The sequence below is a fragment of the Dendropsophus ebraccatus genome, chromosome 8 (genome assembly GCF_027789765.1).
Source record: "Dendropsophus ebraccatus isolate aDenEbr1 chromosome 8, aDenEbr1.pat, whole genome shotgun sequence".
Classification (NCBI taxonomy): domain Eukaryota; kingdom Metazoa; phylum Chordata; class Amphibia; order Anura; family Hylidae; genus Dendropsophus; species Dendropsophus ebraccatus.
Window position 1 is genome coordinate 71,518,873 of NC_091461.1, and position 26,643 is coordinate 71,545,515.

Consider the following 26,643-nt stretch of genomic DNA (forward strand, 5'->3'; position numbering starts at 1 on the left):
CGGATTCTTTCCTCAGGCGTCAGGTGAGCCCGTTCCACCTGCATAGGAATCTCAGGAGAGGGTTGGGACATCGAAAGGTCAGGATTCTGGAAAACCGGCGCCAGCTGGGGATGGCGACGGGAACGGGTTAGTAAATGTTCATGCCGAACCTCCTCCTCCCTCTCCGAAAAACGAGTATCAACTCGGGTGGCCAGTAGAATGAGTTCGTTCAGGGAGGTAGGCAGGTCTCGGGCAGCGAGCACGTCTCTCACACGACTAGACAGGCCCTTCTTGAAGGTGGCCAATAGGGCGGCCTCGTTCCAGTCCAATTCGGCTGCCAGGGTGCGGAACTGGATGGCGTAGTCACCAACAGAGGAGCTGCCTTGAGAGAGGTTGAGGAGAGCAGTCTCGGCTGAAGAAGCACGGGCAGGTTCCTCAAAGACGGAGCGAAACTCGAATAGGAAGGCCCGGAGATTGGCAGCAACTGGATCATCACGGTCCCACAGTGGCGTGGCCCAGGCCAGGGCTCTACCTTCTAATAGGCTGATGATGAAAGCCACTTTAGAGCGCTCGGTGGAAAACTGACTACTCAAAAGTTCAATGTGCATGGTGCACTGAGTCAAGAATCCTCTGCACAACTTAGAGTCCCCAGAGTACTTGCTTGGGAGGGCCAGTCGGAGTGAAGAAGAAGCGTCAGGAAGTGGTGTGCGCTGGGCAGTAGTCTGCTGCTGTAAGGCGGCAGTGAGTTGCTGGATCTGCTGTGACTGCTTCTGGATTTGTTGCGCCTGCTGAGTGACCACTCTGGCGACATCACGGAGATCAGGCACCTCGCCGGGATCCATGGTTGGAGCCTACTGTAACGCCCGGAGTAGTGGATCCACTGGACCGGCACCAGCGATGGCACAAACCTCACCAGGGAGCGGAGTCTAAGGGGCCGCTGGTTTTCACCAGAGCCCGCCGCAAGGCGGGATGGACTTGCTGCGGCAGGCGACCCCCAGGTCGCTACCCCTGGCTTGGTTGCTGGTGTCGGCAGGCGAGGCGTGGCAGGAGATGGCACAGGCAATAGTCTGCAGATGAGAGAGCACGTGACAGGCTGGACACGGGAACAGGTGGAGTGACAGGGAAACAGGAACCAGGAACAGGGACTTGGGACCAGGTAACGGACAGGACTCAGGAACAGGAACTTGGGACCAGGTAACGGACAGGACACAGGAACAACAGGGAGCTGGGCCAAACGCTATGGGAAGCATGTAGAGGCTCCAACCCAGGGGACAGGGCATGCTGGGATTTATAGGGGAGTGATTAGGTGCAACTACCAATTAGGAGCGCACTGCCCCTTTAAATCTGAGACAGCCGGCGCGCGCGCGCCCTAGGAGGCGGGGACGCGCGCGCCGGCCGGCACAGCGGGAGACAGGAGCGTGGAGAGGTGAGGCGCCCCCCGGGGCCGAGGTGATAGCAGCGCCGGGTCCCCGACTATGGACACCGGCTGCTGCATGGGGCAGGAAGCGGTCGCGGCGGCGGCCCGGAACGCGGGACGCCGCCGCGGCCGTGACAGGCCGCAAAGGTTAGAGGCTTATTATATTTACTTTCAGAAAGTATTCAATCCCTATATAAGTGTTTCTATAGAAAAAAGTTACCAGTCATAGGCTATGTTCACACATCGTTTAACAGCCGGACGCCGGGCTGCACTCAGCCTGTTCCTGAAATAATTGACAGGCACATTATTCTAATGCCCGTTCTAAAGAACGGACGTTTGAATAACGATATGTGAACACATATTGACTTCAATGCAATGCCACCTCTGCAGTAAAGAACGGACGCTAAAGCCATTGCAATCAGTGTCTGTTCTTTACCAATAAAAGACGATGTATGAACCTAGCTATAAGATGAAAATCATCTGCCTAATATTCTTTATAGTAAATGTAAAACTTGCTAACAGATTATTTGGATGAGAAAATATATCTCAATGTGTGTAATTCTCAGTATTCATATGTAATAAGAAAATATTTAAAGAGGCACTTTCACAAAAAAAAAATTGTACACAGCAAAGAAGTGAAGGATGAGGCACTCGTAAGTCCATAAAAAATTTGTAACTTTATTTCACCACTCGTTACATCAGGTGCTCATGGACGCGGTCAGTTGAGTGAACGGGCGACAGCCTGTTTCGCGTGATGACATTCACGCTTCCTCTCGGCCCTAACGTCACTCCGTAACCTTGACGTTAGGGCTGAGAGGAAGCGTGAACGTCATCACACGAAACAGGCTGTCGCCCGTTCACTCACCTGACCGCGTTCATGAGCACCTGATGTAACGAGTGGTGAAATGAAGTTACTTCAAACTGTACACAGCAAAGAAGTGAAGGATGAGGCACTCGTAAGTCCATAAAAAATTCATAAGTTCTTTATCTATTTTGAATGATTGAGCACCGTGAGAGTCTAAGGGTCGACTATCAGCAGGACACGCCACATCCGTACTGGGATCTGTAGTGCCGAGGTACATATCTTTTGCATGTACAAAAAAAAATATTTACTTGAAAATTTTTGATCGGTCCAATAAGGAGAACAAGCTGGGAGAAGCCGCAGAATATTTGCTACTAGTATGGCATTTCTGTAGGAAATGTTTCCGAAATAGGATTTTAATTAATGGCAGAACCCTTTAACTAAGGGTCAGACCAGGGTCTCCTCCACAGTTGCGATACTGATGCCTCCCTCGTGTGCCTTTACAAAATTTCCGCTATTATCTTTTTTTTTTCCGATTTTGTACATGCAAGTATGTCTAACCTTTCTTGTATAACATATTGCACTTGGTCAGTGTAGGGACCATCTCCCACTTAGGGACCATCAGTTAGGGTGATGCTCCAAGCAGGTAGTGACTGTGGTTAGGATGTAAGCAGATGCACTGTTCCTTCCTATAGTGAAAGTTTTAGATATCTTTCTGCATGGTCTAACAAAACAGGAGTTCACTACAAAAAATATCAAAACTGTGGTTCACAATTCAAGTTTGAAGTAAGCCAACTTGTAGCTAGTCTAAACATAGAGTAGGCAGTCTTAAGATACACAGATGTTGTCTGTGTGTCGTTGATTGCATTTTTTAAGCTGACTATAAAATTGTTGTTAATTGTTCGCTAATCTTTTAGTGTATGTACATATTTGTTTGCTGGGATTAGAAGTTGTAAACAATCATAGTAATGATTATAATTACAATTGGAACTGCAGGGGGGGGGGGCTGCCCGGGTGACCGCTAGATCGTCAGGGCAGCCTATGGAATACAGCAGCTTTATCAGTCATTTGTTTTTCAACATGTTCAACATGTGCCCGACAGACCCTGTGCGAGCAGGGGTAGAAAAACATACACACGCAACTAGGGGCATTTTAGGGTGAGTTATCCTGACAGCCCGGTAAAGTTGTATACCCATGCATCATATCGTATTGGACTCCAGGAAGAGTAACACTGAGACTGACCGTGGAGGGGTGAGATTGTATCATTTTTTCAGCTTTTTTCTCCTTTTCATTAGAGAGAATTGTTTCAGTGTGAATTGAGCCCAAAGAGTACCATGAAATTGATGCGTGGCTAAATTGATTATTTTTAGCAAGGACCACGGCTGTGGTATTATTTGTGTGTGGGGTGTTTTCTACTTTATAAGATTGTGATTAAAAGTGATGTTTTATTCATGTTTTCCCCATTTAGCTTTCTTTTTTGCTATTTTGTTTTTTTGTATATGATTTACCGTAAGGGGATTAGTTTGGTCAGTTGACTGAAATTTTGGATTGTATTATGTTGAAAACCAAACTACTGCAATGATCAGCCGACATGAACGATGTCAGCTGATTGTTGCCTTTTTTTTCACTGAACGATTATTGTCCTTAACGGACGATATCAGATGAATACGGTCGATAATCGTTCCGTGGAATAGGGCCTTAAGAATTAGCCAGTTTTAGTAAATCTGGGCCAATCTCTTAAGTTTCATCTTACAGTACTATCAGAAAATGATTAAAAAAAAAGCTAAAGAAGCCAGTGGGAAGTGCAGGATAAGACACCGAGCATGAGAAGCCAGGAAGAATCCTCTGGCAGCATAATTAATGCATTGACCATTATTCAAGAATGTCTGTAATTGCAATAAATTGCATTGTTCAATAATTTCAATAAAAATCGGAACATGGCAAGACACCCTTAGGACAAAAGTTTGTGCTGATTTATACAGAGACAGGCTTCTTATTTATTACATGTAGATTTTTACCTAATATCAAAATCTGAGATTAAATTATTGCCATACAGGACTTAAAATATTCTTAAGATTCTAGTTAGTATTAAACTTTAATCATGAATTATTAGTTATTAATATCTTAGTTATAATATTTATAGAAGCTCATCAAATGGGGATCCTACTATTTTATGAGAAAAAATATAAGAATAAATAAATACAAAATGATGTTGCTTAATAATTTATATTTGTTGAATTGGTCTTAATCTAAAAGTGTTAAGAACCTTTGTGCATATTGATCATGGAATAGAAATTTATGAAATACCTTAAAAGTTATGTGCTAATATACAGTATATATCCATGTATAGTAGATTAAATTAAAAAGACTATACTGCATGTTTCATAGTAGAAAGTGATTTAAAAAATGTAATATTATAGTAGGCAATTAAGCTGTAACACATTAATACTTTGCAATTTTATTTTCTCCTTCTATAGACTAAAATCCTACATAGCTGTGATTCCCTTTCAATGTCTTTTTGAATTGCATTTTGTAAAAGAAAAGAACAGAATGCACTTAGTTTGGCCACCACTCCCCAGAATATGTCTTCAAGTAAACATGGAGGACTACACTACGAGGACTACACCTCTTTTTTAAATAAAAACAATGACATCTTTAACCCTTTAAGGACAGAACCAGTTTTCATTTTTGCGCTTTGGTTTTTTTCCTTCTCATGTTTAAAAGGCCACTGTGCTTGCATATTTCCCCCTACAGACCCACATGAGCCCTAATTTTTTGGGAAACCAATTATACTTTGCAAAAACAGACTTAATTTTTCTATAAAATATGCTGAAAATTATATATGCAGTGACATTTGAAAAAGACACCTTGCACTTGCATTGCACCTTCCTTTTATTTTGAGGGGTTTCGTATTTACGCCATTCGCCCTATTGTAAAAATGACATGTAATCTATGTTCCTCAAATCAGTACGATTACAACAATATGTTACTTGTATAACTTTTATATTATTTGATGGCTTTTAAAAATGTAAACTTTTTTTTTTTTTTTTTTAACTAAATTGCTCTATTCCCATCCTTATAACTCTTTTATTGTTTGGTCTATGGGGCTGTGTAAGGTGTCATTTTGTGAGCTGCAATCTGTTCTTTCTTTTGGTACCTTGTTTGCGTATATGCGACTTTTTGATCGGTTTTTATTACATTTTTTCTAGATTTAATGTAAACAAAAATGCTCAATTTTGAACTTTGGCGGGTTTTGCACTTACACTGTTTACCGTGCGAGATTAGTAATGTAATCATTTAATAGTTCGGGCGATAACGCACGCGGCGAAACCAAAAATGTTTATTTTATTTTATTTTATTTTTTTTTTATTTAGAATATTGAAAAAGGGGGGGGGAGAGGGGAGGGAGTTTTTTTATAAATTAAAACACTTTTTTTTTCCCACTAACAGTAATTAGAAGCCCCTTGGGGGACTTTTATATACACAGCACTGATCTCCAATTGAGATCAATTCTGTGTATATAATAGAGCAATGATCCATCAGATCAGTGCTCTATTATAATGATCTGCTGCAGACCAGCTACATGGATTGCCAAGCTGGGATCAGCGTCATTCCGACAATGAGCCCCGGCCGGCTTATTACAATGGATCTCCCCTCCGCGATCGCATCAAAAGCACAAAGCATTTTCTTTCTGGTATATGTCCTCAGTAGCAAGCAAGATGCAGGAACAAATTATAAGGTACTATCCCATTGAAGTTTCTACTGTTTAACTAAAATATACAGTATATATACTTCAGCTAAATGTTGGTGTTGTGCCACCTCACATGGCTCATTGTCACATATATGGTTAACCCTTTCTGGATAGGGCTAATTTTTGTTTATGCGTTTTCTTTTTTCCTCCTTGTGCTTAACCCTTTAAGCACAGAGCAAATTTCGATTTTTGCATTTTCGGTTTTTCCTCCTTGTGCATAAAAGGCCATAGCACTTGCATTTTTCCACCTAGAGACCCACATGAGCCCTTTTTTTTTGCGTCACTAATTGTACTTTGCAATGACAGGCTGAATTTTTGCATAAAGTACACTGCAAAACCAGAAAAAAATTCAAAGTGTGGTGAAATTGAAAAAAAAAAACGCATTTTGTTTATTTGGGTGAAATGTGTTTTTACGCCATTCGCCCTGGGGTAAAACTGACTTGTTATATATGTTCCTCAAGTCGTTACGATTAAAACGATATGTAACATGTATAACTTATATTGTATCTGATGGCCTGTAAAACATTTAAACCATTGTCAACAAATATACGACACTTAAAACCGCTCCATTCCCAGGCTTATAGCGCTTTTATCCTTTGGTCTATGGGGCTGTGTCAGGTGTCATTTTTTGCGCCATGATGTGTTCTTTCTATCGGTACCTTGATCGCGCATATACGACTTTTTGATCGCTTTTTATTATAATTTTTCTGGATTTGATGCGACCAAAAATGCGCAATTTTGCACTTTGGGATTTTTTTGCGCTGACGCCATTTACCGTGCGAGATCAGGAATGTGATTAATTAATAGTTCGGGCGATTACGCACGCGGCGATAGCAAACATGTTTATTTATTTATTTACTTTTATTTATAACCTGGGAAAAGGGGGGGTGATTCAGACTTTTATTAGGGGAGGGGGCTTTTTACTAATAATGACATTTTTTTTTTAACTTTTACACTTATACTAGAAGCCCCCCTGGGGGACTTCTAGTATAAGTGCTTTGATCTCTCATTGAGATCTCTGCAGCATAGATATGCTGCAGAGATCCATGAGATAGGCACTCGTTTACTTCCGGCTGCTGCAGCCGGAAGTAAACGAGTGCCGAGCTGGGGACGGCGCCATCTTGGAGCGGTCCCCGGCCGGCTTCAGTTACGGAGATCGCTCCTCCGGGATAACATCCCGGAGGAGCGATCTCCCCACTAGACACCAGGGATGACGCTGCGTCCGGTAATCGGATGCAGCTGTCATGTTTGACAGCTGCATCTGATTACTGTATTAGCGGGCACGGCGATCGGACCGTGCCCGCTAATACCTACGGTCCCGGGCTACACGCGGCACCCGGGACCGGCGCGGTTCAGAGCGGGGCCCCACATGATCCCTTTTTTTTTTTTGTGCCACTAATTGTACTTTGCAATGACAGGCTGAATTTTTGCATAAAATATGCTGCGAAACCAGAAAAAAATTATATGCGTGACGAAATAGAAAAAAAAAAATGCAATTCTTTTCCTTTGGGGGGCTTTGTTTTTATGCCGTGTGTCCTATGGAAAAACTTACATGTTATATATATTCCTTAAGTCGTTACGATTACAACAATATGTAACATGTATAACTTTTATTTTATCTGATGGCTTGTAAAAAATTCCAACCATTGTTAACAAATATATGTTCCTTAAATTCGCTCTATTCCTATGCTTATAACGCTTTTATCCTTTGGTCTAAGGGGCGGTATGAGGTGTCATTTTTTGCGCCATGATGTGTTCTTTCTATCAGTACCTTGATTGCGCATATGCGACTTTTTGATCACTTTTTATTGCAATTTTTCTGGGTTTCATGCGACCAAAAATCAGCTCAATGTGTCGAGGATCGGTGAAGAGAGAAAATAGAAGAAAGAAGAGAGAAGACAGAAGACATCGGAGGATAAGTAGAAAGCTCTCTCGCCTGCACTGCACCCATCCCAGCAAGGAAGGGGCGGGGCGGGCACTTAACCACAGGAAATAAATATATATACATTTATTTATATATTTATTTTTTTATTAACAGTATATTTCATTGCAAAAGCATGGATTCGTTTTAATTAAATTATTGTACAACGAAAATATCTTTTTTTTTTAAAAGAAACTTTGTTTTATTAATTAAATATTAACTATTACAGGGATCGGCATTATTGCTGGCAATTGCTAATTGCCGGTAATACCTTTCCCTGTAATACTGCTTCCCTGCTTTCCCAGATGCATTCCAGAGGTGTTTGCATCACTTTCTAAAGTTGTCTTGGACTTGGTGACCTCCGATTCGTCGAATCTTGATTTCCAGGTCCCAAGGATTTTTCTCCCATAGACTATAATGGGATTCGATATTCGATTGAATAGTCGAATATCGGGAGCTATTCGAATCAAATCCAATTAAATCAAATATTTCACTATTTGCTCATCTCTAGTTATTATTTCTAATGATTGTCTGGCAATCGTATGCCACCTTGAAATTTGGTCAATTTATGAGCACGGGTCACAGCCAAAAGTTCTTACAAGGGTTCAGAATACTTTCACCATTGAAATGTAAAAACCAGATGCCAAAGCGCTAGTAGTATAACAATTTTCATTTGCAATTCTTTTCTGCAAGAGTTAATTCAAAATGCATTCTTCTCATTCACATCTTGTCTATGCTAGACATCACCTTAAATGAGGTGTATCAATTGATTCTAGCCCAGCTGAAATACATTGCTGGTAATTTGTGCAACATTTCACATTTATATAACACTTTTAGTGGGTCAGTTCATTCTGCAGCTTGTCAATGCATTGGTTGGATGGCTTGTAAAATGGGGATCTAATTTTATCATTAAACCATTTTGCATTTGCTTTAAGGGAATCACAAGTCACAAACTATTTCCGCATAGCTTGTGTCAACATGGACAGTGAATAAGTGATAGAATGTTGCTAGTGTAAAAACCCAGAACAGTTAGGACTAATTTGGAGCTCCTATGAACGGTAAGGCTGGTTTGCAGCAAAGTAACAATAACCTGAGGTCTCAAGGTGACATTACATGAACATCCTGTTTCATCTACTGTAGGTACATTGTACATTCACTGTTGGTGAAGGGATATACAGTACAGATGTAGTCAGCCTTATCTTGATATGTGGCATTGTTAAGATATTAACTTTAGTTAAGTTATCCAAATTCTTTACAGAAACTTAACATTACTCCTCAATTACTAGACATCATTAGCCCTGCTGCATTAAAATATCCCAACACAACACATTGCTGTGAGTTAATGCACTCATTATAACTATGAATTTAAAAAGAACCTGTCACCCGAAACGCGGAGCTGCATTGAATAGAACTCCTATACAGCTCCCCTACCATATGTGCTGTGACTTCATTGCTAACTGTATATTCAGGAAAAACTGCATTCAATGTGGCACACTGGGTAGACAAAGAGCCATGAACTGGGATTCGGGATGAAGACCGAGCTGTAATTAGTCACAGCTCTTTGCCTGTAAATGCACTCTTTAAGGGTTAACTCAAAGGCAAGGAGGCTACTAATGTTTATCCTATTATTGTCAATGGAAAATGCAACACAAATAACACTGTGTATGACCAGATGCTTTTACAAATTAGAATGAAAGGGACACAAGTCACTCTTAAAGGGACCCAAGTCGCTCTTAAAGGTACACAAGTCGCTCTTAAAGGTACCCAAGTCGCTCTTAAAGGGACCCAAGTTGCTCTTAAAGGGATGGGACCCAAGTCGCTGTTAAAGGGACTAGTGATGAGCGAAAGGTGAAATATTCGAATATTCGATATTCGTACGAATATCTCCTGAATATTTGAATATTCGATCGAATATTCTATCCCATTAAAGTCAATGGGAACAAGTATTCAATTGTTGGAGGGCATCTGTTCGACCACTTGGAGGTGGGAGCTGGAAACTGGGGGATTTGGACGCTTATCCAATATTTATCGAATATTCGTCGAACTATTCGATTATATTTGATAGATCGAATACCTTACTATTTGATCGAATATCTATTCGATTGAACAGTATTCGCTAATCACTAAAAGGGACTCATGTCGCTCTTAACCCCTTAAGGACAGAGCCTGAAATGGCCTTAAGGACAGAGACAAATTTTATGAATATGACCTGTGTCACTTTATTCATTAATAACTTTGGGATGCTTTTACCTATCCGGCTGATTCTGAGACTGTTTTCTAGTAACATATGGTACTTTACATTTCTGGTAAAATGGAGTCGATAATTATAACGAATCTTTATGAAAAACACTGAAATAACATGAAAAATTTAGAAAAAATGCATTTTTCTAACTTTGAAACTTTTCTAGTTATACAGAAAGTGGTTATTCCACATAAATTATATATTAAATAGCATTAGCAAAATGTCTACTTTATGTTAGCTGCATTTATTAAACTATCTTTCATTTTTTTAGACAATAGAAAGCTTAAAACATAAGCAGCAATGCCAAATTTTCTGTAAAATTTCAAAATCAGACATTTTTAGGGACCTGTTCAGGTTCAAGCTGGGTTCACACTATGTATATTTGAGGCTGTATTTGTGAGGCTGTATAGCAACCAAAACCAGGAGTGGATTGAAAACACAGAAAGGATCTGTTCACATAATGTTGTAATTGAGTGGGCGGCCGTCATTTAATGGCAAATATTTGCTGTTATTTTAAAACAACGGCTGTGGTATTGAAATAATGGCCGTTATTTACTGTTATATGGCGGCCCTCCACTCAATTTCAACATTGTGTGAACAGATCCTTTCTGTGTTTTCAATCCACTCCTGGTTTTGGTTGCTATGAGGACCTGACATGAGGACCAAATACAGCCTCAAATATACATAGTGTGAACCCAGCTCAAAGTGTATTTGAGGGGACTGTATGTTAGAAAGCCCCACAAAGCACCCCATTTTAGAAACTGCACCCCTAAAACTCTGCAAATGCACATCCAGAAAGTTGTTTAACCCTTTAGGGGAGTCACAGAAATAAAAGCTAAGTGTGTAAGAAATTTGAAAATTTTAATTTTCTGTGCAGAGATTTTATTGTAGTCCAATATTTTTCATAACTATAAACCTATTACCAGAGAAATGCACCACAATATTGTTTGCCTCGTTTCTGCAGTTTATAGAAATACCCCATATGTGGCCCTATTGCACTACTTGACGCAACCACAAGCCTCAAATACAAAGGAGTGCCTAGTGAATTTCAACGCCTCCGTTATATTTGGTCATTTTTGACCGTACCACTTCAGGTTGGCAGAGGCTCTGGGGTGCCAAAACCTAAAAAACACCCCTAAAGGGACACCATTTAGAAAAATGAACCTTCAAGGAATGTAACAAGGGGTACGTTGACCATCTGGACCCCACAGGTGCTTTTTATAGATTTTCAGAACAATGTGGTGTGAAAAAGGAAAAATTCTATTTTTTTTACACTAAAATGTTGTTCTAGCCTTCATTTTTCATTTTTACAAGGGGAAAAAGAAAAAGAAAACAACAATCATGTAACACAGTTTCTCCCGAGCACAGAAATACCCCACATGTGGACATAAAGTGCCAAGCGGGCGCAGGACGAGCCTCCAAAGGGAAGGAGCGCCATTTAGCCTTTGGAAGCTGGATTTCACTGGAATGGATTTCAAGGGTCATGTCACATTTACAGAGCCCTCGTGCTGCTGTCCTGGCCGCACAGAGGCTTTGTAATTGCATCATGGCATCCTCTAATGGGAATGGCGGCCATACCTATTTAGCTGGGGAAAAGGGACAATTATAAATTTATTTGGGGGTATTAGGCCAATTATTAGTTTATAAGGTTGAAAAGGACAGGTGTCCATCAAATTCAACCTGTGTTGATCCAGAGGAAGGCAAAAAATCCTCATAAGGCAGACGACAGTAGCCTCATCACAGGGAAATAAATCCTTCCCGACTCCATAATGGCAATCAGAATAATCCCTGGATCAACATGACCCCTGAAATAGGAATAAGGAACAGAATTTAGAAAATGTAGAACTCCAAAGATGTGTGGTACTTGAAGCGATCCAGTATGCAGAGGCCGGGGTGATCAGGACAGGTGTCACACTGGAAAATGGTGTCCTTCCTGATCCCCCTGTTATGCCACACTCTGCACTTCTTCTGGGGTCTCCTGTTTTCCAGTGTGGGGGACGTCACCTGGAGAATGTTGCCCTGGTGCCATACGGGGTCCTTCATATCCAGAAGCGCTGGGTTCGCTCCATGGCTGCTAAATATTAGGGCGCTATTACTGCTTCTGATATTTCGGATCGTGCTACAAGCTATAGTAGCTCGGGTAGCGAGGGACCGGAAGAGGGGGTGCTGGTATAAAGTTATCCCCGTACAGGTGGTAACCTTTATCCAGCAGTGGGAAGATCAGTTCCGAATGATCTTCCCACTAACTCAGAGGATGGGGGGTCATCTGGGGGCTGGATTCGGCTGTCCCTTCCTTCATACACTCTAAGGCTGGGTTCACACTATGTATATTTCAGTCAGTATTGTGGTCCTCATATTGGAACCAAAACCAGGAGTGGATTGAAAACACAGAAAGGCTTCACACAATGTTGAAATTGGTTCACACAATGTTGAAATTGAGTGGATGGCTGCCATTTAATGGCAAATATTTGCTGTTATTTTAAAACAACGGCTGTTGTATTGAAATAATGGCAGTTATTTACTGTTATATGGCGGCCATCCACTCAATTTCAACATTGTGTGAACAGATCCTTTCTTTGTTTTTAATCCACTCCTGGTTTTAGTTGCAATATGAGGACCACAATACTGACTGAAATATACGTAGTGTGAACCCAGCCTTAATCTGTAAGTGTACCCTGAGGTACTCTCACAGAGTTTGGAGAATTTCATGCCATACCGTCATTTTTTATTGGTGCGGTACTGGCAGAAAAGACGTGTCTGGGGGGCAGCGTGCGCTACGCTACCCCCAGACACGTCACTGGATCATGAGGATGATGAGGATAAATGGAGGAAAGAAGGATCCCCCCATTCATCCTCACTGGCTGTTTCGGTGTCGAAGGCAATAATAACGTAAGCGTCCGACGCCGAAAACACCCTGGGGGCCATCTTTATATGGGGATTAGTATATGGGGTATGTAAATGTGTAGTGGTGTAGTGTAAAACTTTATTTCATGTAGGGCTGTTTGCCCTGGGGTAAAACTGACTTATTACTGTTTATATGTTCCTCAAGTCGTTATGATTACAATGATATGTAACATGTATAATTTCATTGTATCTGATGGCCTGTACAAAATTCAAACCATTGTTAACAAATATATGTTCCTAAAAATCGCTCTATTCCCAGGCTTATAACGCTTTTATCCTTTGGTCTATGGGGCTGTGTCAGGTGTAATTTTTTGCGCCATAAAGTGTGCTTTCTATCAGTACCTTGATATGTGACTTTTTGATCGCTTTTTATAAAATTTTTCTGGATTTGATGTGACCAAAAATGTGCAATTTTGCACTTTGGGATTTTTTTTGCGCTTTCGCCATTTACCGTGCAAGATCGGGAATGTGATAAATTAATAGTTCGGGCGATCACGCACGCGGCGATACCAAACATGTTTATTTATTCATTTATTTATTTTTATTTATAACATGGGAAAAGTGGGGTGATTCTGACTTTTATTAGGGGAGGGGGCTTTTTATTAATAACATCACTTTTATTTTTACTTTTACACTTATACTAGAAGCCCCCCTGGGGGACTTCTAGTATATGTGCACTGATCATTCATTGACGTCTATTCTGCATAGATATGCATAGATATGCAGCATAGATCGATGAGAAAGGCACATCGATTGCTTCCGGCTGCTGCAGCCGGAAGCAGTCGAGTGCCAAGTCGGGATCAGTGCCATTACGGAGTAAGATGTGTGGATCGCTCCCCACTAGACACCAGGGAACGGCTGCATCAAGTAATTGGGTGCAGTTGTCAACTTTGATGCTTGATGATGATCTTTTGAGAAGATCGAAAAGTCGCATTTCTTGTATTTTTGGCTTTTTTTTGGCAATAAATTACACTTTTTTTTCATCTATGCTGGTGTGCTGCAGAAAATCTTTGCATATTTCCCTGGAAATGCAAATCTAGTTTACATTTGCTTTGTTGAATGCTTGTTTGATGTCAAATTCCCGTGGACCAGTGAACAGTACACATTGCACAGTAGCTAGGACTCTTGTGTAGGGCACCAAAGAAACTTTTAACAGAAAGGCATTAAGGAAAGAACAACACCAAGCACGGGATCATTGTGCCGTATTAAAAAAAAAAAAAAAAAAAGATGTACCTAATGCTACATTCACTTTAATATTTATTATTTAATATTTATTATTATTATTAATTTTGTCCCAGGATATACCACAGAGTTAAAAAAAAAAAAAAAAAATTACAATACAGGGAAACTCATACTGTATGTTTCATATTGTGACATTTCTTTGGTTAGTCAATAAAGGTATCAATATTATATTATTTTTGTCTTTTCAAAAAACAGTATCTGACATCACATTTTTTTGAGGTGAGTTATGGTTTAGAAACACCACCCTACATTATTATATGACAATGATTCAATCAAATAGAGCAAAATATAGTTTAAAGGTCATGAATTTAAAACAGTAATACAATATAATGGAACTATTAGCGCTTCTCCTCAACACTTCTATTTTCAAACGCCTTTTCCATCAATTACACAAAGTAGTTTGAACAAAATTCTATTGAGATGCACATAAAAATGTAATAATTAAATTTAGAACCCATTTATCCTTTTGGCAACATCTCAGACAAACAAACATTAACATGATTAGTAATAGGGAAGTTTAATAAAAATAACAAACAAATTTAGTTTGAAAATAACAGCTGATAAGACATCACATAACTAATTTAATTACAATTCTCTTTCATTTGGAAGGTCAATCACTTAAAATAGAAAAGTTGTAGTGTCTGGAACGAATCCTGAATCATTGTGCCAAATTTATGCCCTTCAAAGTGTAATGTAGAGGAGCGAGTACTAAAATGCTCGGGTGCTCGATACTCCAGACGAATACTTCCCGATGCTCGGGTGCTCGTTTTGAGTAATGAATCTCATTGAAGTCAATGGGAAACTTGAGTATTTATGCAGGTGACCAAAGCTCCGCACAGGGAAGGTTGCATGAAAACCTGGAAATCTCAGAAAATGATGGAAACAACATGGAAATGGACTGAAAACAGCGGGGGCAGCATGCACAAATAGGATAGGTATAGCTGAACTGCAGATCCCAGCCAGCCAAGAGAATGTCAGCAACAGGACAAATTGACTGCTGACAGCTGCATTACAAGTCTAAGCCAGCAGCCAAGAGTAGTAAAGAAAAAACATGTTTTAAAAATTTTAAGCCCTTGGTTGGGTTCTTTGTGTCAGATTCCCGCCTAACCGCACACTAATTCCCTGCCTAACACTCTCCCTGAAAGACAGCAGCTCTCCCCCTATGCTCATTTAGCCTGCGTCTGAAGTGAGCATCGTGGGACCTGATTCTTATATGCCCAGGTCATCTAATCTGGTCAGCCAATCACTGCTATCGACATGTAGGGCTCCCAAAGACTCTCCTGCATGATGATTGGCTGAAAAAAAGCCCCCAAACATGCAGGAAGAGGAAGATGCCATTGTCTCAAGTATTGTGAGATGCTCGTCCGAATAACGAGCACCATCAAGTACCCTAATTCCCGAACGAGTACCAAGCTTGGACAAGCATGCTTGCTCATCACTCCTGGAGCCTTGGTTGCGAGTCTCAAAACACGGGAATAGCCAAATAGCACTCCAGGGAAGGAAACCTGTTGCCAAGGGGTGCCTCTAAATTGGGAGGTCACCAAACCCCCCTGATACATACCCCCTTAAGTCCCACTTGGTTGCGAGAATTGGGACACAAATAGGAAAATACCAAAGTGTAACTCAGTTGCCTGTATTGTGACATAACAAGAGATGTTTGGCTTTGGTAATCCCTTGTCAGGTCACAATACTCGTAACTGCGTTAGACTTTGACGCAAAAAAGGGCCACCCTGGTATTTCCCTATTTGTGTTCCAATACTCACAATCAAGTGGTACTTAAGGGGTTATGTATCAGGGTGGTTTGGTGATCTCCCCAATGGGAAGCACCCCTTGGAAACAGATTTTCTTCCATGGAGCAATATCTAGCTGTTCCTGTGTTTTGAGACTCGCAACCAAGGCTTTACAGGCCCCTTTTTTGCTTATTCAAATTTTATGGGGGGGGGGGGGGGAGGGCAATGTACTGTATCAATGGAGGCTCGAGTGAGTACTCCATTGGATTTTTTTCACTGATCTCCTGGAGCACAGTGTTTGTTGAGTATTTTAAGTGTGTACTAAAGATTCATGTCAGGAAAAATTCTATACTATTTTCATATAGTCACCAAAAGTATGCTCAAATCCAATTATCCATCATTTGATTACTGATTGCTTATAGCTGTATTCATGTTTTCCAGGACTCCCTAGGATGGTATCAAAGTTCATCAGCCACCGGTATTCAAATGCTGAGTGATCTTACTCGGTCGATCTTACTTAGGTCACATCTCTGTTATAGGTAAGTAACATATCTCTGTTATAGGTCAACATTGCAAAATAACAATTTAATAAAGAGAACCACTTATTACCTAGGAAACTAATATTAATACGTTAATAGAATTTATGGAGGCAAGCGTTTAATTCTAGTTTATTATTACTATTTTTTATTTTATTTTTTTTCACAGCACCTCTGAAAGAAAAAGCTTTTGTGCATTTATTGGCAGTAATTATAAAGACTGTTGTCTGTCTTTTATTCTGTTCCAAATCAATTAGAAACTCTTAAAATATCTTCCACACATTAAAAAAATGTCAAAAAGAAATCAAAAAGTACCAATGTATTATTATTATTATTATTTTATTTTTTTATTTTTTTTCAATAAAGTTTACCAAAATAGAAAATGTAATTATAGTAAAATGTATTTTATCCAGAAACCAAGGGCAAGGAAATCTAATTATTCCAGCATCCATCAAAAACCCAATAGAAACAATAACAGTTAGGGGGAGTAGATCATTCTACACAATATCCGAATGGCAACATGCAGCATGTAACTGGACATATTTTATAAACTTATCCTTATGTTGCAGGCATTTAGAGATTTTTTTTGTATTTCTTTATTTATTTTTTGCATATAACCTTTGCCAGAAAGTAATATCCTGAACTGTAGTAATGTTGAAAAGATATATACCATCTCTTTTGTGTGAATGATTCAGAACTATTACAGTCCATGGTCTCAAATTGAGGGATCAATGTGAACAAACAATAAACGTACTTCATCCACTCATAGCATAGAGATAGTTTACTAGAATCCATTTATCATCAGGTCTGTCCTGAAATGAACCTCTCTTTAATATCTCTGGTCTTTTGTTAAGGCTTTATCAATATCTCTATTTTATAGCCTCTGGCAGAAACGCTTTTTCATTTCCTCCTGGATTTGTATAAGGTCTTGTCTATCAACCGACATCCACAGAGAGTGGGGAACTATGGAGCAAGGGATCAAAGGCCATTTTTGAGGGTTATGATGTCAAAATAAGTGTCCAAGACATATTGCCTGATATGTTGACTTACAAAATATTTTATTTCTAAATTCTCAATAAACAGGCACTAGTGTACAAAAGGACAAGGACTATAAATTACTTTCATTTTAATCAGAATTTCAGTTTAATCTGTTCACTCAGTGCAAAATACTTTTTTGGCTTAGGTGACTCAGTTCTATATTTCAAATCTGTCACTTTATGTGGTACTAACTTTCTTATGTATTTACTCAACAAGATGATTCTGGGACATTTTTCATAACATATTGTACTTTATTTGAGTGGTAAATTTTGGCCAATACATTCTATGAACACAACTATATTTATAGAATCCTAAACACTCCCGATAGGGTAAGAGAGACCCACCTATCCATTACATGCTGTGGTTATGATTTAATTGCGGTATATAATAGATTAAATTGCCAGGATTGGAGGTTTCTTCTGTCCTAGGCTGTCATCACCATAAGGTCCCTATACACTTTATACATTTGTCAACAGCACCCTCAGCTCTCAACGGTTAAGACTGTCAGTATAAGGTGAATGGGGCTCTCCAAACCAACCCCAGATAGATGTCGGTCGGGATAGGGGTAAGACATGATGGAAAATCACCGCCTGACAGAGGGGAGGGGTTTTTGTGACACTGGGGGTGGGCAGCCACTGTTTCAGGTTGGGCTTGTTCCCCGGAATAGACTGACGCCATGTGCAGGAACCATGCCACTGTTCAATAAAAGGACCGCAACACTGGCATCCCTGTGCTGGTGCCAGTCTGTTCATGTAAAAATCTGAAAAGTGATGAACTTGATCGTACATTTGCTTTAAGGCATTGGAAGGCTTATAGGTTAAATAAGAGTTTTTTTTATTTATTTTTTTCTTATTTTCGAGAACTTTCCAAAATCAATTTTAATGATATAATAATTTAAAAATCCTCATTGAACCCCTCAAAACAGCTGCTTAACTGAAATTTCTTAACCCTTTAGGAAAGCAATGTGAAGGTTAATGGAAAAAATAATAACTAAGGTTATGTTTCCTCTACATTTTCCATTTGTTTCATTATTTTCTGTTTCAGTATAATTAATTTTAGGCAATGTTCCCATTACATAATTTTATCAGGAAAAGGTGGCCATCTATTGATAATGACAGCCACAAACAATTTTCAAGATCATTAATTGCAGCCGTCATTGTCAATAGAAGGTTGGCCCGTTATCATAGTGGAAACTGTCTAAAAAATTGATTTAAAGTAAAGTAAATGGGAAATGGATTTTGCAGTAGGGCAAACAGCAGCGTCCTTTTTAACATATATATTTGCATCCCTTTTTTCCTCTTTTAATGGTTCTTCCACTAAAAATTTACTTTTGATATGTTGCTGCTCTTGGTGAGAACATAACTAACAGGCTAGCTCCCAGCACTTCTGAGACAAACTTGTCTGACATTGACAGCTGACTCGCCAACCGCTGTCCCTTGGTATTTGTTTAATAAATACAGGGTGCTAAAATGCCATACAGTGTACCTAGCCATAAATTGCCCTTACTTAAGGTATTCTTCTAGGTGTATTACCAAAAGTAAAAATTATGGGCCACATGTATGATAGATTAAGTTTACTCAGCTAGTAAAAACTTCAAGAAAAACAGCCTCTAAAAGCTATGCGGCTTTTAAAGTGCGGGTGCTTTTGGTTGCTGTTTTTCAGGCATTGCTTTTTTCAAGCTCCCATTGCCTTTTATATGAGTTGCCAAGCAGACCTGCTATAAAAAGTCGTCTCCCCCTCCACACACCCAATTTCATGCTGTTTGAGCAATTAAAAACAACCCATTTTTAGGCTTTTTGAGGATGAGTTTTTTTTTTTTTTTTTTTCTTTACATGTAGATTTTTACACTGTTTTGAAGCAGCAGATCTGCAGCAGATTTGATGGTGCAGATTTGAAGTTGCAGATTCAATGCAAAGTAACTCTGGGTCATTAAATCTGCTGCGGATCTGCTGCAGATCTGCTGCAGATTCAAATCTGCGCCATTAAATCTGCTGCAGATCTGCTGCAGATCCTGTACGTGTGAGCACACCCTAAGGGTGCCTTCACACGTACCGACACACAGCTTATTTCACGCTGCGAGTTTATTTCAATGAAATCTGCTGCGATAATGATTACTATGTAACTCAATGGCAATGTATTCCAATAGCAGCGTATTATGTGCTTTTATTTGTACTATGCAGATTTTCTGTGAAAAATCATGTACGAGTCGGTACATGTGAAGGCACCCTTAAAGTTAGTCAGTCAGTTACAATTCTTATTCCAAACTGCGGACCATGATAGATAGCTGTTAGGTTAAGAAGACACATAATACGTTTCATATATCCATCTGTGCTTCAAAAGCAAAGAAAATACTTTTACTTTTCTGTGCAAGGTGCCAAAAGGCTTTCCTATGTTTTCCTCATATCTTTTACTTTTTACCATCAGGTACATTCACTTTAAGTATTATGCATGTATAGAACGGCGCTGGTGCGGAGAAGCCGGTGCCTTGGTCCTTTTTTGAACTGCAGCCCGATTCCCGTGTACAGTGCTGTTGTATTCATGGGTACTGGGCCGGGGGTAAAGCACTGGAGGTAAAGCACCGTCCCCAGTGGGAGGAAACCCCCACCCCTCTATAACGCAGCTCCAGTGATTCTAATGGAGCTGCATCATAAGGTGAAGGGGCTTTCCCCCCACCTATGTTATGCTCTAACAGATATCTAACAGTTGTTTGGAATCCGTAATACAGATTACAGATTTACTTTAAAGGGGTTGTGCAGGGTTACAAAAAAGGCTACTTTCTGACAGAAAAAGAATATCTGTCCATGATCTTTTTCTGAATTAAATATTTGTGTTTCAATACCACACACATAACCTGTGGACAGTTGTGATACTGTTTTGGGAAGAAAAAAAAACATGTTTTTCCATACTTGGATATTACATTGCTTTTAAGGGGGTTATCCAAGGAGCAAAAAAATTTATCACCTAACATTAGCAACATTGTGCAGGAAAGACCTGAGTTTATCCAGTTCAGTCTGTTACCCTATGACTTAACATTTTTATTGTTTTTTTTTTTTTACTGTCTTTAGCAATCAGTCTCTCTGGCTCCAGCTTTGCTGCTGGAAAGGAAAAAGTCTCCCAGTACAAGAATTGAAGTTTTCTTTTCAATCTGGCACAGTGTTTTCTGCTACTAACTCTGTCTGTGACAGATACTGTCCAAAGCAGGAAAGGTTTTGAATGGGGATGTGCTAGTGCTTTTGACAGTTCTGCATAGAGCAATGTGTCAGACTGGAAAGATTACACCACTTCCTTCAATATAACATTGGGACACAAGTTCATAAAAAAAAAAAAAAAAAAATCCCCTCCTTTAGGCTATGTTCACATAACGTAAATTTTCTTTTAATCCCGGCCGCTGTTGCCGATCGGCCGGGATTAATAGAAAATGTATGTTGCACTGCAGTCAATGGAATTCCGGATGGAGTGTAAACACGTAGTATACACTCCGTCAGGGATCCCTAGTGGCCACACAAAAAACTGTCATGTCAGTTTTTTGTGGCCGCTATTCATTAAATAGAACAGAACTGGCAACTCGCACAATTGAAAATGCGGCTTCGGCCTCACTTTTCATTGTGTGCTATGGTGAATTAAGCACAAATGAAGTTCATCTGGTGGGTATTGCAGTACACAACATTTGTTAAGTAGCAGATCAAGGCCAAGTTCACACGCTGTAAGACATCGGACATTCTGTAAACTGGCTGTGTCACAGAATATCCAATGTCTTACAGCATGTGAACTTGGCCTTAACCCCTTAGTGACCGCCGATACGGCTTTTTACGGCGGTCACTAAGGGTCCTTATTCTGCTGCCATCAGCTTTTTACGGCGATGGCAGAGAATAAGGCTGCGGGGCCGGGACGGCCCCCACCCCATCCCCCCAGCTACCGGAGGTAGCTGAGGGGTTAGGGCAGTGTGTGGGGTCCGTCCCGGCCCCTCCCTTACCGACGATCGCCGCTATTAACATTATAGCGGCGGCCGTCGGTAAAGGGGATTACCGGTGCCGCTGCCGCCTTTCATCTCCCCCGCCGTGAATCCACGGTGGGGGGAGATGAAATAAGTGTCCCCCAGACCTCAGATCAGCCCCCCCTAGTAGGGCGATCACTAACCCCCCTCCCCCGGCGGCCATCATTTCCAAGATGGCCGCCGCCATTCCTGCGAACAAACAATGTTTGTTCACAGGGATGGAAAAATTTAAATGAATGAAAGCCCCATGCTCTCCGCCACCGGAGGTAGCGGAGAGCATGGGCAGTCATCGGGGACCCCCCTGTGGGGTCCCGGTACAAGCGATAAGCGGTATATACTATATACCGCTGATTGCTTGTACCATGTGCCGCCGGCACTTTTTATCCCCTTTCACCATAAATGATTGGTGACAGGGGATAAAAAGTGATGTTCCCCCACCCCCCAAGTCGCCCCCACCCCCCCTGTCACCCCCGTCCCCCAGTCACCCCCCCTTCCCCATATACTCACCTGCTCCTGGAGTTCCTTCCAATTTGGTCTCTGTCACTGAACTATGATTACTGTGATAGAAAATATCACAGTAATCATAGTAATACAGTGAAAATGAATGTATAAAGTACAAAAAGTGACAAACATACAAAAAAATAAAACACACACTTTTTATTATAGTAATAATTGCAAAATCCCAAAGTACCCCTAACCCCCCCAGATTACCCGAAACCACCGCACGTTGCCCATAACCACCGCACGTTGCCCGTAACCACCACACGTTGCCCGTAACCACCGCATATTGCCCGTAACCACCCCAAATTGCCAGTGACCCCCTCCAGATTGCCCGTAACCACCCCAAATTACATGTACCCACCCCAGATTACCTATAAGCACTTCAGTTTATCAGTAACAATCCCAGATTGTCTGTAACCCTTCCAGGTTGCACATAACCCCCCCCAGGTTTCCCGTAATCACGCCAGATTACATGTAACCCCCCAGATTGCACATAACCACTGCACGTTGCCTCTGACCACGCCACGATGCCTCTGACCACCGCACCTTGCCTCTGACCACCGCACCTTGCCTCTGACCACCACACGTCGCCTCTGACCACGCCACGATGCCTCTGATCACCGCAGCTTGCCTCTGACCACCGCACGTTGCCTCTGACCACCGCACGTTGCCTCTGACCACCGCATGTTGCCTCTGACCACGCCACGTTGCGTCTGACCACGCCACGTTGCCTCTGACCACCCCAAATTTCCAATGACCCCCTCCAGATTGCGGTGCCCATGCCAGATTACAGGTATCCACCCCAGATTGCCTATAAGAACTTCAGTTTATCCGTAACCACCCCACGTTGCCCGTAACCACCCCAGATTGTCTGTAAGCACTGCAGGTTGCCTGTAACCACCCCACGTTGCCCATATCCACCCCAGATTGTCTGTAAGCACTGCAGGTTGCCCGTAACCGCCCCACGTTTCCCGTAACCACCCCAGATTGTCTGTAAGCACTGCAGGTTGCCCGTAACCAACCCACGATGCCCGTATCCACCCCAGATTGTCTGTAAACACTGCAGGTTGCCCGTAACCAGACCACGTTGCCCGTAACCACCCCACGTTGCCTGTAACCACCGCACGTTGCCTCTGACCACCTCACGTCGCCTCTGACCATGCCACGTCGCCTCTGACCACGCCACCGCGCCTCTGACCACGCCACGTCGCCTCTGACCACCGCAGGTTGCCTCTGACCACCGCAGGTTGCCTCTGACCACCGCAGGTTGCCTCTGACCACCCCAAATTGCCAATGACCCCCTCCAGATTGCGGTAACCATGCCAGATTACAGGTACCCACCCGAGATTACCTATAAGCACTTCAGTTTATCCGTAACCACCCCACATTGCCCATAACCACCCCACGTTGCCGGTAACCACCCCAGATTGTCTGTAAGCACTACAGGTTGCCCGTAACCACCCCACGTTGCCTGTAACCACCCCAGGTTGCCGTAACCACAGCAGGTTGCCCGTGACCACCCCATGTTGTCCGTAACCACCCCAGATTGTCTGTAACCACCTCAGGTTGCCCATAACCACCCCTGGTTGCCCGTTACCACCCCACATTACCTGTAATCTCATTTTTTTTATTTTATTTTAGTAACTGCGCTATTCTAATAACCATTACTAGCTGCGGTTTTGCTCCAGTAAACTGGCACTCCTTCCCTTCTGAGCCCTGCTGTGTGCCCATACAGTGGTTTATGCCCATATATGTGGTACCGTTTTACTCAGGAGAACCTGGGTTACAGATTTTGGGGTACGTTTTCTCTCCTGTTCCTCATCAAATTGAGAAATTTCAAACTAAACCAACATATTATTGGAAAAATTCGAGTTTTTCATTTTTACTGGCCAATTTTGAATACTTTCCTCTAATACCTGTGGGGTCAAAATGGTCACCACACCCCAATATGAATTCTTTGAGGGGTGCATTTTCCAAAATGGCGTGACTTTTGGGGGGAATCTATTCTGCTGACACTACAGGGGCTCTGCAAAGCACCTGGCGCTCAGAAACTTCTTCAGAAAAATCTGCACTGAAAATGCTAATTGGCGCTCCTTCCCTTCTGAGCCTGGCTGTGTGCCCATACAGTGGTTTATGCCCACATATGGGGTACTGTTCTACTCAGGAGAACCTGCGTTACATATATTGGGGTGACATTTCTCTCCTGTTCCTCGTGAAATTGAGAAATTTCAAACTAAACCAATATATTATTGGAAAAATTCGAGTTTTTTATTTTTACTGTCTAATTTTGAATACTTTTCTCTAATACATGTGGGGTCAAAATGCTCACCACACCCCAAAATGAATTCTCTGAGGGGTGTACTTTCCAAAATGGAGTGACTTATTGGGAGATTTTATTCTGCTGGCACTACAGGTGCGATGTAAACGGACCTGGAGCTCAGAAACTTCTTCTGCAAAATCTGCATTGAAAAAGCTAATTGGCGCTCCTTCCCTTCTGAGCCCTCCTGTGTGCCCATACAGTGGTTTACGCCCATATATGGGCTACCATTGTACTCAGGAGAACCTGCGTTACAAATTCTGGGGTACTTTTTTCTCTTGTTCCTCGTGAAATTGAGAAATTTCAAACTAAACGAACATATTATTGGAAGAATTCGAGTTTTTCATTTTTACTGTCTTCTTTTGAATACTTTCCTGTAATACCGGTGGGGTCAAAATGCTCACCTCACACCAAGATGAATTCTTTGAGGGGTGCACTTTCCAAAATGGGGTGACTTATGAGGGTTTTTTTTCTCTGCTGACACTACAGGGGCACTGCAAACGCACCAGGCGCTCAGAAACTTATTCAGCAAAATCTGCATTGGAAAATCTAATTGGCGCTCCCTTCCTTCTGAGCCCTGCTGTGTGCCCATACAGTGGTTTACGCCCACATATGGGGTACCGTTGTACTCAAGAGAACCTGCGTTACAAATTTTGGGGTACTTTTTTTCTCTTGTTCCTCGTGAAATTGAGAAATTTCAAACTAAACAAACATATTATTGGAAGAATTCGAGTTTTTAATTTTTACTGTCTTCTTTTGAATACTTTCCTGAAATACCTGTGGGGTCAAAATGCTCACTACACACCAAGATGAATTCTTTGAGGGGTGCACTTTCCAAAATGGGGTGACTTATGGGGGTTTTCTCTCTGCTGACACTACAGAGGCACTGCAAACGCACCTGGCGCTCAGAAACTTCTTCAGCAAAATCTGCATTGGAAAAGCTAATTGGCACTCCTTCCCTTCATTCTGAGCCCCGCTGTGTGCCCATACAGTGGTTTACGCCCACATATGGGGTACCGTTGTATTCAAGAGAACCTGCGTTACAAATTTTGGGGTGCTTTTTCTCTCATGTTCCTTTTGAAAATGAGAAACATTAATCTAAACGTATATATTATTGGAAAATTTTAATTTTCCATTTTTTTACTGCCTAATTGTGAATACTTTCCTCCAGACCCTGTAGGGTTAAAATGCTCATTATACCGCTAGATTAATTCTTTAAGGTGTGTAGTTTCCAAAATGGGGTAGCTTATGGGGGTTTTCAGGATACAGGACTTCTAAATCCATTTAAAAAAAGAACTGGTCCCTAAAAAAATCAGTTTTGGAAACTTTCACAAAAATGTGATAATTTGCTGATAAATTTCTAAGCCCCATAACACCCTAAAAAAGTAAAATATGTTTACCAAATTATTCCAGAATAAAGAAGATATATTGGTAATGTGACTTAGTAACTAATTTATGTGCTACGACTTTCTTTTTTTAGAAGCAGAGAATTTCAAAGTTCATAAAATGCAAATTTTTTAAATTTTTCATGATATTTTGATGTTTTTCACAAAAAACACACAAAGTAGTGACCAAATTTTGCCACTAACATAAAGTGCCATATGTGACGAAAAAACAATCTCAGAATCGCTAGCATATGTTAAAGCATCACTGAGCTATAAGAGCATAAAGTGAGACAGGTCAGATTTTGAAAAATTAGCCTGGTCATTAATGCCCAAACTAGCTGCAGCACGAAGGGGTTAAAGGGAATGTCCAGCGAAAATCTTTTTCTTTCATATCAGCTGGTGTCAGAAAGTTATATACAGATGAAGCCACTTTCAACATGATCCCTAATGCGTTAAGTGTCTGAATTAATGCGTCAGGGGAGACGCGTTAATAGTGTCTGACTGTAATGCAAGACTGGCCAGTAGGTGGCAGTATAACAGTTATATTGAATTACAGTACGGTTTCAGACAGGAAGGAGCTTCCCAGCTTGCAGGATCATCATGATAATGACCATGATTTTCTCTGCCCCTTACTCAGTAATGTTCCATAGCTTCATATACAATATCTGACTGACAACCCCCCATGCACAGTGCCTTGGACACTGGATGTGTTGGGGCTGCAGTGCAGGATACTTGCAGTTGATTGTTTTCTAGTGACAGGTCCCATTTTCCTCCACACAACTCACGTCCTGATGTTTCTAAGTTATAAACTTAAGCACAATAAATCACCTTCTTTTTATATACATTATCTTTCAATAACCGACAGCCGAACAATCATTTTAGTTA